At 48.1% G+C, this 13,037-nt stretch overlaps 1 protein-coding gene across 2 annotated transcripts in view; it reads left to right on the forward strand.

Annotated features, from left to right (window-relative positions):
* The window catches only part of AGTPBP1 (ATP/GTP binding carboxypeptidase 1), a 1,069,504-nt gene that overhangs the window by 51,977 nt on the left and 1,004,490 nt on the right, over window positions 1–13,037 (forward strand). The window lies entirely within an intron of this gene.

The raw sequence follows: 13,037 nt of genomic DNA on the forward strand, positions 1-13,037 counted from the left end.
AGATAGGCGGGTGAATTCAGGTGCACAGCCTTGTGTGTCATGCATGCGATTTTCAGTTGTATTCTGGCTTCAAAAGGTAGCCATTTCAGTGATTTAAAGTCCGGGGAGATATGCGAGTGTTTTTTTGAGCCAGTGACGAGTCTCGCTGCGGCGTTAAGGGACGCTCTTAGGGGTGCCGTTGTAGTTAGGGGGAGCCCACAGAGGGCGGTGCTACCGTAATCTATGTGCGGGATGACTATAGATTGTACTGCAGTTTGGAAGTCTTTGGCAGGAAGGAAGGGTTTAAGTTTTCTCAGGGTATTGATTTGGAAGTTCGCTCCTTTGGTTGCCTTGCTGATGTGCTGCTGCATGTTGAGATTGGTGTCCAGTGTTATGCCTAAAGATTTTGCTGAGTCTACTACGATGGGCTGTACATTTAGAGCCGTTAATTGCTTAAGCCATGTTTGAGCCGTGGATATTTTAGCGGGAGGTGAGATCAGGAGGAACTCGGTCTTCAGAGCATTGAGTTTGAGGTGATTCTCAGCAAGCCAGGATTGGGTGTTTCTGATCGTGGTGTTCAGAAGCATGATGTCCTTGGGAGATTGTATTTTGAGATAAAGTTGGGTGTCGTCGGCATACATGTGAAAGTGCACATTAGATGCCTGTAGCAACGTAGTGAGAGGTTCCATAACTAGGTTGAACAGTGTTGGGGAGAGGGAGGATCCTTGAGGGACGCCTAGCGATACAGGTACCGGAGAGGACAGCAGGTTGTTGCTTTTGAATCTTTGTGTCCGGTTGTGTAGAAATGAGGTGAACCACTTTAGAACAGTCCCAGATATGCCCATTCTTGTGTTTAACAGTTCGAGTAAGTTCTCATGTTTAACTGTATCGAATGCTGAGGAGAGATCCAGAAGGATGAGGAGGCAGGTATCGTTTTGGTCTAGGATTTGGAGGGCATCGTCCACTAGCTGAGTCATGGCAGTTTCGGTACTGTGCCCTGCTCGGAAGCCTGACTGATGAGCGTTTAGGAGATCAAACTTATCTATGTGTTTAGTCAGTTGTAGTTGTACGCATTTTTCCAATAGTTTAGCGAGAGTGGGAATGTTTGTAATAGGGCGGTAATTGTTTAGATCAGTGGGGTCTGCTGTTGGTTTTTTCAGTAGCGGAGTGACTTGCCCTACTTTGAGGGCGTTGGGGATGGATCCTTGTTGAAGAGAGCTGTTGATAATCTTTGACCAGAGTGGGAGAAGCCAAGGGGAAAAGTCTTTTACAGCGTTAGCAGGAAGGGGGTCAGAGAGGTGATTGGAAGGTTTCAAGGTGTTGAGCAGTCTGCCAATTTCTTCTTCGGAGTAGGTGTCAAAGGCTGACCAAGTAGCATTGTTCTTTGGTTGAGGCACTGCTGTGTGTCGGGGGTTGGAGTACAGGATAGCGTCATTGAGGAGATCGCTTCTTATTCTCTCAGTTTTTTGGATAAAGAAGGCAGAGAAGTCTTCGCAGGAAGGAGTATCGCCCATGGAGCTGGGTGTCTGGGGTTGCTCTTTGGATTGTGTTCTGACTAACTCAAACAGTTTTTTTGGACGGTTTTTAGCTTGGGCGAGTTGGAGGCTGAAGAAGTTTCTTTTTGAGCGTTTTATTTTCCTGAAGTAGGCGTTTCTCTGTATCTTTAGACTTTTTAGGTGCACTGCAGAAGGGGCTGATCTCCAGGTGCGCTCTGCCATTCGCATGGCCCGTCTATCCTCATTGAGGCTACCGTCATACCATGGGTTGGAAGTCTTCTTGGACGAGACTCTTTTCAGTTGCATGGGCGCCGCCTCATTGATTATTGTGGACATAGTATTGAGATAGTAGTCAGTCAGAAGTTGAACGTCTGAAACGCCGGGAGGGGGAAGTAGGCGATTGCAGCTGTTAGGCGGTAGGGAGTTTGGATTGAGTTTCTTCAAGTCTCTTTTCCACACTTTGTGCTTAGGGGGTTGAACTGAGTTAAGTCTGATTTTTTCCTTGATGAGGAAGGAGACAATGTAGTGATCTGACCAGTCACAAGGTTGGATTGACTCCAGTTGAATAGCGCCCTCTTTGGAGATGATAAGGTCAAGGGTTGAACCTCTCTTATGGGTCGGGTTATTGCATATTTGGTTGAGATCAAGTGCGTTGAGAAAGCTTTTGAGGCTGTTTACCACTGTGTCACTGCTGTCATTCCAGTGGAGATTGTAGTCGCCAAGGAAAATTTGGGTGTGCTGCCGTCCTGAGTTGGCTGATATTGTATCCATGAGTTGTTGGACGAAGGATAGATTGTCCCCAGGTGGGTGGTATATAATGTGTAGTGAGCATACCGGTTTGCTTTCGCTGATGATATCGAGGCAGAGGTATTCACAGGAAGTAAGAGAGGGTACGGCCACTTTGGAGACTGAGAGGTTGCTTCTGTAGATGCAGGCAATTCCACCGCCTGTCTTTATGGCCCTGTCAAGTCTAATGATACAGTAGTTGGGAGGGACTAGGATATCCAGTATAGGTGTAGAGGAATCAGACAGCCACGTTTCAGTCAGAATGGCTAGGTCCAGTTCCAGGGACATGATGAGGTCGGCGACCTCCGTGGAATGTCTTTGGGCCGATCTGCAGTTGAGAAGTATGCATTTAAGGCTAGGGGTGCAAAGGGTGGAGGACGATTCCGTAATGAGGGGTACATTAGTGAGGTTGTTGGGGACAGCGCCTCTGTTGTTATCCTTTTGTTGCCTAAGGGGGTTAGATATAATCGTTGGGATGGACATGTTGTTGGTAGCTAGTGGCTTTTGGGGAGCCGGGTCGTAAGAGTGGAGAAGGGTGTGTACGTCATGGTCAGAGATCGAGTTGGAGGTGCGTCTGGGGCGATTGGTGGTATTGCAAGAGGGGGTAGAAGTCCAACGTGGGGAAAGATGTGTGATAAGGCGAGTAGGAGGAGAGGAGGAAGTGTTGTTAGGTGTAGAAGGGGGAGTATTCAGTTAATTCAGTTAATCAGGCAAAAACTAAAATCATGGTATGTGCCATTAGAAACAACAATACCGCCAACAAATTCAAATTTTCCATCAATGGCTTGGTTTTGGAGCAAGTATCGAGCTTAAAATACCTGGGCATTTATTTCAACCAGCTTAGCTCCCATGCTGGCCTATGCACTGGTTACCCCAGGACAGCTAGGATCAGAGTAAGCCAAAACCTAGAGGGCACATGACATTGCAAGATGCACTTTATCAAATTCAGTCTGATTGCAGCCTGCTCTTTCCTTATTGGCCTGTGATCCTTGCGCGTGAAGCCAAATGAAATTGCTCTGCACATGTTACCAACTGGCTTATGAACTGGTTGCTCTAGGACAGCTAGGACCAGAGTGAGTCAAAAACCAATAGACCACATGACATTGCCAAATGCAGTTTATTAAATTCAATCTGATTGCTGTCTGCACTTTACTCACTGGCCTGTGTCCCCCTACGGTTTGACGGGATCCCCCCTCGCCCCTGCCACCTAACAATAAGTCCCTTGTTAATGTAAGTCCATTCTATGTTTTAGGACTTTTAGAATTAATTTTAAAGATGTAAAGTATAAGTATTTTTACTGTGTACGAAATTTGATAGATGTATGTATGTATGACCGGACTAACTGAGACATCATCTGACTTTGCTTTAACTGTTTTCATATGTTTTTGCTACATTATGGTCTTAAATACTAGAAACAATAAAAACCTACCTTAGTTTACCTGTAGAGTGTGGTTGGGCCTCTCCCCTTGGTGGTGGTGTTGAAGGCACTTGGGAGGGGACAGGTAGCCTTAGGTGGCTTCACCTGGGGTGGATTCACGATGTTCACTTTTGTGACCATGTTAAGGAAGGCACTTTAGATTACACTAAACACACCAACTCCCTTAATATTTCCAACACTGTACTTTGCGAAGTAATGAAAATTGTACTAATGGGAAAATCAATATTGTAACTGGTGGGATAAAGACGAGGGGGGCTAAGGAGACCAGAGCCTTAGAATAGCAGTTAAGTGCCATTGAGCGCCAACAGAGTACTTCTAAACATGAAGAGGGCCAGCTCCAATTAGAGCCGTTAGGCAAGCTCTGAAGCAGCGTTTGATTGATTGTGCGAAAGTGGCACTCCTGGCAACACAGCACCGTATATATGAATTTGGTGATAAATTCAGTAAGCTTATTTATAGGCTGGTCACCAGAGAAGCTGGTCTAGACTGGTGCCAATGCTGAGGGATAAAGAGGGGAGAGTATTACACAATGCCCAGGGAATCGAAAACATATTTGCAGATTTCTATGAGGCACTTTACAGAACATGCCCACCCCCCATTTGGGAGGCTCAACACCCAATTGCAAGTGATTTGATGGTGCCCATGCTCACTCCGACAGAGGTATGGACCTGGACTACCAATTAAGGAGTAGAAGCTGGGTTTGGCCCTCTGGGATATGCCTGCAGGTAAAGCTCCTGGTCCCAATGGATAGCTGGTTGGGTTGTTGAAGAAATTCGCCAACACACCTGCTTTACTGATGCTCAGTATGTTTCGGGAGGCCCTTCATACTGGGTCGCTTTCCACATACAAAAGTGTAACTACAGTGGTGGTCCTTCCTACATCTAAAAACATACCTATATTTCCTATCGTTTGATTTCCCTGATCATTATAGAGGCCAAGGTGCTAGCGAAGGTAATGTCTAACCATTGGCCGATGGCCGAAAGTAATACGCTCCCTGTATCTAGAGATCAAAATAGCTTTATGCCAGCCTCTAGCTGGCATAAAGCTATTTTGATCTCTAGATATCAGGGACCAGGCATAGCATCAGTTGGCTGCATCAAGTGTTTATCTGGGTGCAGAAGCTCTCTAAGTATGTATTCATTGCCCAGTTCGATTTTGATTAGGTTGTGGGGCGTTTCCTTCACTCTGTTTTGTGTCACATGAACTTTGACCCCTTTTTTTGGAGGTGTGTGCAGGCCCTTTACTGTGCACCGTGGACACAGGGGACAGTGAATGGTGCACTGTCACAACAGCATAACATCAAGTATGCCCATAAACACTGGACGGCTTTGAATTGAGATGCATATGGAAAAGGCCACAGCTATGCGCCTACTAACCAAATTACTGGCAGCGATTTTCAAGATAGCAGTAGCATGTACACTAAATTTCGTATCAGTGAAGGGCAAACTGCCATGTCCATGCTAAATCCTGTGGAACATAGAGGGGAGGACAGGAAAAAAAGGAGAACCTGGGATTACAAATAGGTCCAACAATCAAATAAGGAGAACCCAACCCTACACCCGCCCCTCCCCACCACGCATATCTCCCCGCACCTAGAGTCACTCCTATGTCCTACCAATAGTGTTTATCACCATCGAGTTCTGTTGCCCATCACGTCTTTAAGCGTCCTTGCCCTGGGTGGTGCATGTGAGGGGTAGAATTCGTAGAAACCTGGGACATGTTACCTCCCTAAATTCTTTCTTAGTATTGTGATAAATGGTGCTAAAAGTTCTGTGTATGTTTCAGCTTTGTTATCCGTCATCATAGACAAGCTCTCCATCACTAGCTTAGTCCACAGCCGTCTCAACCATGCTGTGTGGTCAGGGACTATCTCGGAACCCCAGTGGGCAAGTAGTTCTAATCTTGCAGCATTATGGGCTAAGGCTATCTGCCGCCCTCTAAGCGAGCGCAAGGGAAAGGTTAGGGGATTGGGGAGACCTAGTAGAGTATAAGTCTGCAAGCGCGGGATATCAGTATTGATGGCTTCATTTATGTCCTGGAGAATCAAGTCCCAATATCATACCAGCTTGGGACAGTGTCAGAGTAAGTGCACTAGTGAATCCGTCTGGCCACATCCACGCCAGCAGGTGGCTGGACGGTCTTTTTTTCCAGCAAATTAGGCGGACCAGCGTTAAGCACCAGTAGGATGCAACTTTGTATGCTGCTTCCGTGTCTGGGATATCATGTTCTGTATGATGGGTTCTGTAATGAATGTCCTGCCACTCTTTATCTCTAAGTTTTAGCCTATTTCCTCCTCCCACCTCAGCTGCACCTTACATTTCGTGGAAGTGATATCCGCCGAACGAAAAGCATACAGTTCTGCTATGATAGGTTTATCGCCATTTTTAGTGACTAGCCACTTTTTGAATTTCGTCAAATAAAGGGAGGCTTCCGCTCTCATCTCTGGGGAGGTTACCAAGTGATGGGCCTGACTGTAAGTGAAGAGGTCAGATGCCCGGAGTGCGTATCTTCCTGAAGCTGGACAAATGGAATGATCCCATCCTGAACAAATAACGAACCTACCCTCTTGCATCCCTTCTCACGCCACCGCCAAAACAGTTCTGATTTGCATCTTGGGGGGGGAAGTCGGGATTGTCCACCAATGGAGTCATCGAGGAGGGGAATGTAGTTAAACCATGGCGGATCGCTGTTGTATCCTAGACTTTTAAGGTAGTCGCCATTATTGGGGAAGAGTAGAGCCCTATGTTTACGCGGAAGCCAGATCTCTCGCCATATAGTCACCCCTGCGATAGATTGGTCCATGAATGACAGGTGTTTCTCTGAAAGGGGATGATTCCACTCCAGAATAAAGCGTAGTTGGGATGCTTAGGAGTCTCTCGACCCCAGCGGGACCCCCATACCCCTTCCCGATTTAGGATTTGTAATCTGGTGATGGCGGAGTGGTGGATGTTTCCCACCCCATATGAAGCGGTTCTTGACTCGTTGCAAGCCACTTAAGGTAGCCAAGGGTGGGGAGAGGGGGATAGTTTGAAAAATATACAATATACATGGCATAATCATTATCTTGACTGCGGCCATACTTAGCCGTTAGCGTCTTATCGGGGGGTACACGCCAAGAGGATACTTAGGCATGGTATCGCTTTACATGTTTAAAGCAAAAAAACCTATCCTGTAGACAGTGACATAATAATGTATGAAATGCAAGTGTAATACACAAAATGTAAAGTATCCGCAGGGGAAGAAAATTTTGTTAAGAAAAGGGCTCGAAAATGTCTGGAAAGGAAAGCATGAACAAGTGTATATTAACTCATTCCAGTAGTGAGGGAGATATAAACGTAGTGCACCCGGCGTAAGTAAAATTGTTAAGTTAAAAAAAGTGACAGAAGGCCTTGCGTCACAAGAAGCAAAACTAGAAAATCATTCGGAGATCGAGATGCTATTGTAAAATGCCCGAGTGTTCCTGGTCAACAAAAGGTGAGTAGAGCATAGATTGGCCTGTGTATGATGCCTCTGGGGTGGGAGGGATGGAGTCTCAAGTCATTTTACTTCCCGAAAAGGGGGTGACTATAACTGTGGATTCGACAGTTCTAGCCTTGGCACCTGCTGGCCACCACCTGATGTTACATTACACGCATTTAGCACTGCCTGGGAGGCCCAGAAGCAAATATTCCTTTCCTTAAAGGGTTTCTTTGTATCTTTATGTGAAACACAACATCATTGTGAAATGCAAGGTTGCAAAACAAAATCTACATTTGCCTTTTGATCTTGGAACGTGCATAGAGTCATGTGTGAGCAGGATTCACCAATGGAATGCTCGAGATGCGCCAAATAATCGCTTTCAACGAGGACGGAAAGTTTAAAATATCCATATTTGAGAGGCAGCCTTGGACCTCCGGGGTGGCAGGCATATTGGCTACTCTTGCTAAAGTTCAATTAAGGATTTCTCGAATTTACAGTATATATGTACTAAGAGCATCTCTTTTATATCTTCCTGCCGTTTGTTTCTAAATTAATGTTTTCTTTTGTTATGGCCTGGCTTCTGTAGCGCAATACTTTTTTGTTTTTAATATTAAATTATTTTAAAATTCACCATTGCACATGAGGACCTAAGAAAGCTCAGTTTGCTTTTTACATTTCAGAAATATAGTTTAGCAGTTTCTTCCTTGTAAGCCATTCTTTACTTAGCTAAACTCACTCCCAGCGCACCCGCCTACAAGTTTCTTTACCCACTTTTTTATACAGCGCACCGTTTGTTAGGCCCATTCAGGGTCAAACTATTTAGCTAGGAGTTGAGGAAATTAGGCAATTAATATGACCGTGACATTGTGTACTCTGTATGCTGAGTATTAATTTCTTGCACTGGGACACTAATGTAATTCCTTTTTTTGGCATATCTGTGGAAGTTGTCACTGTAAAGTCATAGGATTGGTGAAGGTACTTTCAGAAGTATGACAACTGTATCATAGGTTTTTCTGTTGTCTAATAAAAAAAGAGTAAAACTCCTGATTTTTATTGCAGTTGAATTGCTAACAGGAGAGTAGATCTCACAGGTGCTATTAGAATGTGCGTCAGTTGCTAAACAAGACCGACCAGCAGGAAAAAAGAAAGCGTCAAGAAAAATATGACTATCATAATATTTTTAATACCTACCAAATGATTCCCTTACAAGAAATACAGTAGGACCAGGGCCGGACTTACCTCAGACAGCAAAATTTGGTGCCATCCTAATCGTCGTCCTCCACTTTTTCCCCATCCGCCCCTCCCATTGGTTACCCTAGTGCTGTGGCATTTGTGCTCACAGGTCACCTCCTGGCTGAAAACTCAGAGCAGTGACCCTCCTGCGAACACACATTTGCACCTTGTCCCTTCACCTGAATCACCTTATTCAGTTGCTAAACTGGAGGTGAGAGTACCTGGGACGGGAAGTGGGTGAAGGAAGGTGGAGTGGCGGTTTGGACTAAAAGATTTATTCAAGGCAGCTCATGTTCTCAGTAGGGGTGGGCAGAAAACTCCGCTCTGCGGCCAGCCACCCCCGCTCCCCGGCCCGTTCATGCTTCTGAAAGCAGCCAGGCTGGGAAGAGCCACCCCAGGCCCCGGTGGACCACTGTCCCCAGTGCCCGAACCCTCGGCTGGCTTGCAGGAATGGCGGCTCCCGCACCCCGGGGCCCGCTGGACGGAGCTCGAGCCCCGGGCCTGGTCCCAGCTTCCGAACCCCAGCCAGGCAAGGGAGAGCCTCCCCGGACCCCGGTGGACCCCCGTCCCCAGCGTCCGGACCCTTGGCTGGCTTCCAGGACAGGGGGCTCCCCCACCCAGGGACACTGGGATGGAGCACAAGCCCCGGGCCCAGCTTCTGAATCCTAGCCAGGCCAGGGAGAGCCTCCCTGGGACACGGTGGACACCCATCCCCAGCGCCCGGACCCTTGGCTGGCTTGCAGGACGGGGGGCTCCCGCACTGGGACACAGCACAAGGCCCGGGCCCAGCTTCCGAACCCTAGCCAGGCCGGGGAGAGCCTCCCGGGACCCAGTAGACCCCCGTCCCCAGCGCCCGGACCCACGGCTGGAAGCAAGGAGAGTTAAGCCCAGGCCACGTCCTTTCTCCAACAACCTGCCCAGGGAGCCCATTTTTCTTGACTATTAACCCCTCCCACGAGCTCGTCATGAGCCACGGTTCTCGTGTGCTTATGACGAGCTGAGCTCGTCATGACAGAATGCTCAGATACGGGGCTAATTCCCCTCTGGGCGTTCTAAGGAACTGGCGTGGTCATGACCAGCTCAGCTCGTCCTGAGCGCACGAGAAACGTTGCTCATGACGAGCTCAGCTCGTCATGAGCAATGGGGTGCTGTGCGCACACCCCTCCCCTCAGCACAGCAGGGGAATCTGCCCCGGAGCCAAGGGGTTAAACCCCCACGTAGTGGGAGCTCACAGAACTTTGAGGAAGGACAAAAGTTGGAGATGGCCCAGCCGGCTGGCCCTCTGGTCACCCAGCCCGCAGGGCCATAAGGTTACCCAGCCCGCAGGACCATCTGGTCACCCGGCCCGCAGGGCCACCTGGTCGCTCAGCCAGGCGACCAGATGGCCCGGAACGACCCAGTCCCCAGATGGCCTGGGAGGGTGCCGTACCCAGTCGCCCTTGCAGTCCAGCGAGGGGAGACCAGGCACACCGAGGCCACCGTTCGAGAGGCTACTTCCCCGGGAGTCCACCGGGCCCAGCTTCGGATTGCTAGCCAGGCCGGGGAGAGCCTCCCTGGTACCCGATGGACCCATGTCCCCAGCGCCCAGACCCACGGCTGGAACCAAGGAGGGTTAAGCCCAGGCCGCGTCCTCTCCCCGACAGCCTGCCCAGGGAGCCCATTTTTAGGTCTCGTAGCGAAAACACAGCGCGTAAGCGCTGTGTCTCGCCAGAGATCTTCTGTCACTGACTGTGCTTCCCAGGAGACAGTACCGGCCGCGCGCATTTCCTGCTGAAGGAGGCGATTTCAGCTGGCCACGCGCTCGCGAACGCGCTCAGCTGCTGTCTCCTGGGAAGCTCCAAACACGCACGTGCATACACGCAGACACACACACGCATACACAGAGACACACACACATACACAGGCACACCCCCCGCACCTACACACACTAGCGCACCTACACGGACACACAGAGACCCCACACACACACACACACACACCAGCGCACACAGACACACGCGCGTACACCCCTCCCCTCCCATCCCCTCCCACTCACCGGGCTGTTGCTGGGGATCGGTCTCCTCTTGATGGGGTGGGTCTATTGATAGTACACCGGCTCTCCCTGCATCACCTCCGGAAAACGGGACTCCCAGCTTCCGCTCCTCTTGATGGGGTGGGTCTATTGATAGTACACCGGCTCTCCCTGCATCACCTCCGGAAAACGGGACTCCCAGCTTCCCAGCATGCACCGCGAGCAGGGCTCCCCTGGCGCCGCCTACGTCCTGGCTGAGGGAGAGAACAGCAGGCCTGCCTGAGGGGGAGGAGTTTTTGTTTCTGCCCTGCTGCGGTTTAAATCGTACTTGGAAACAAGAAAAGGCTTTTCCAATCTTTATTTAAAATACGAACATCTCTAGTTGTAGTTTTCTTCTGGTCTCGTTTCCAAAAATCATTAATTAATGTGAGTAGCTTGCTATTGTGGCGACATGTTAAATGCTCCCCCTCTTGGTTCGCTGTATTAGTCTGTTTTCTTTTCAGCAGTAAAGTGGGACCTAATATTAGGTGTCTTGTGCGATGATGGAGTGTTTTCTCACAGTGAAATTAACGTCTCATAATGTTGTGCACACTCGGAAGGGTATGAAAGTGTGTTGGCAGCAATGTCAGGTGCCGCTGCCCACTGCGCCACTGACCCTGGAAGTAGTCTGCTTCTGACCTAACCTCCAGCCCAGAGGCTGTAAATCAATGACGAGTGGGCCAAACATATTTCTTTAGAGAGTGTGCGCGGAGGTCAGAGCTCTGCTGTTTAAGCACAGGATGTTGTCAGCGCGGCTATCGGTGCTAGATGATAGTGTTTGTTTGTTTATTTTCCTGGAACCGGGGGGCAAAGGAGCTAAATGAAATCTCAGACCAAAGAATCGATCTTTACAAAATGTATGCCTGCAAGAAGCAGCCTAAATGCTTTTAAAGACGACAGCAGAGCCTTGTGTTTATTTGTGCTTTCGACATGATCGGTTTTCGCCACCGCCGTGAATGTACTTGCATGAGTAGTGACGCCAAGGAGACCCAGTGATGAGCAGGGCGGTCGCACCTCAGACGTGGAATCTGGATGAGCAACTACAGAAAGGTGAAACGTGTCAAACCTCATTGCTGACTCAGAATACCAGTGTCACAGTTTTACATTTCTAAGGATGACTCTGTGACTTGCAAGTGTGCAATTCCTTTTTTAGGGCCGACTTAAAGACTGCTTTGTTTGTCTGCTACAACTTGTTTAATGCCGCTAGAAATAATCCATAATATACATTGGGGCCTGCTCACAAAGGCATTTTGGAATACGTAAAGTACTCTTAAGTACTTCTTCATGCCTTTGTGAAATGGACTAAAAGCATATACAATGTGAATACTGATGGAATATTCATGTGCGGTTAGTGCAAATAGAAGGGATTGGGCACCCTTACTACTTGCACGTTTTAGTGCTGATTCACAAAGGTGTGCAGTGTAAGACTACATTAAGGAGTACTCCCAAACATTTAAATGCTGAATTAGCCCCATATGGTATAGTGGTGGTGGCGGGTGGGTTAACAACAACTCATAAAAGTCTTGACTCGAGTGCGTCCCTAGCTTGTAATTACTTGTTGTTGACCAAGTAAGACTGCCTTTTGGGTTAGGACTGCTCCACCGTGATGAATGAAAAGCAATTGAGTGTAGCATTTGTACTTTTGTTAATTTGTTAGTGTCAGACCAGATTACAATCAAACAACCAGTACCTCAATCTTCAATACCAAACTACCACTGCTAGCAACATTTTTCACCATGACAATACCCAAACTGCCATCTGTGCCACACCATCACTAACACCACCACCACCATCACCAATATCACCTTCATAACATCAACCATCACAAACCGTTTCACCACCATCAATACCACCACTGCTAACACCAATACCACCACTAGTTTTATCTATCTCCCTCACTTACTTTTTTGTGTTTGTTCACCCCCTCTGTGTTTTCCCATCGTTCACTTGTAATTTAAAAAAAATTGCAATGTATGTTTCCTTCCCTGTACATGCCAGCCCACCTCCCACGCCTCTCTGTCATGGCACCCCCTAACAGTGTTATTTATGAGCTTTTTGTCTGCAGAGCTGCAGACAGAAAACGCCCATAAACAACTAGCTAATGTTTTAGTGGTACCCAAATCTCCTGCCACGGGCCGAGGGCCAGTCCTCGACACTTTAGCTGCTTAAGGGAGTGGGGGGGTTGGGGGGGGGGGTGTACACTGCTCCTCAGGCACATACACATATTCGTTCTAATACATCAAGTTAGTTCTGTGTTGCCTTGGCTGTAATTCGGAGTACTGTGCTGCTCTTTCAATATAAACAAGCATTTGCAATGCAATAGGTCTCGCATTTGCGAGAGTTTAACATATTGGCATTGTAATTGACAATGGCTTTTATTTACGTTTTAAAAACCAAAACATAAATAAAAGGCAGTGCCATTTACAATGCCAATGGCTCAAACTCTAACAACTGCGAGACCTATTGCATTGCAAATGCTTGTTCTCGACTAGTAAGCAACCCACGTAGTTGGGGCTTTCAGAACTTTGGGGAAGGACACAAGTTGGAGGTGGCCCGGCCAGATGGCAGGCCGACCATCTTGCCACCCAGCCCGCAG

This window comes from Lissotriton helveticus, chromosome 2_1 (assembly GCF_964261635.1).
Source record: "Lissotriton helveticus chromosome 2_1, aLisHel1.1, whole genome shotgun sequence".
Taxonomy (NCBI): domain Eukaryota; kingdom Metazoa; phylum Chordata; class Amphibia; order Caudata; family Salamandridae; genus Lissotriton; species Lissotriton helveticus.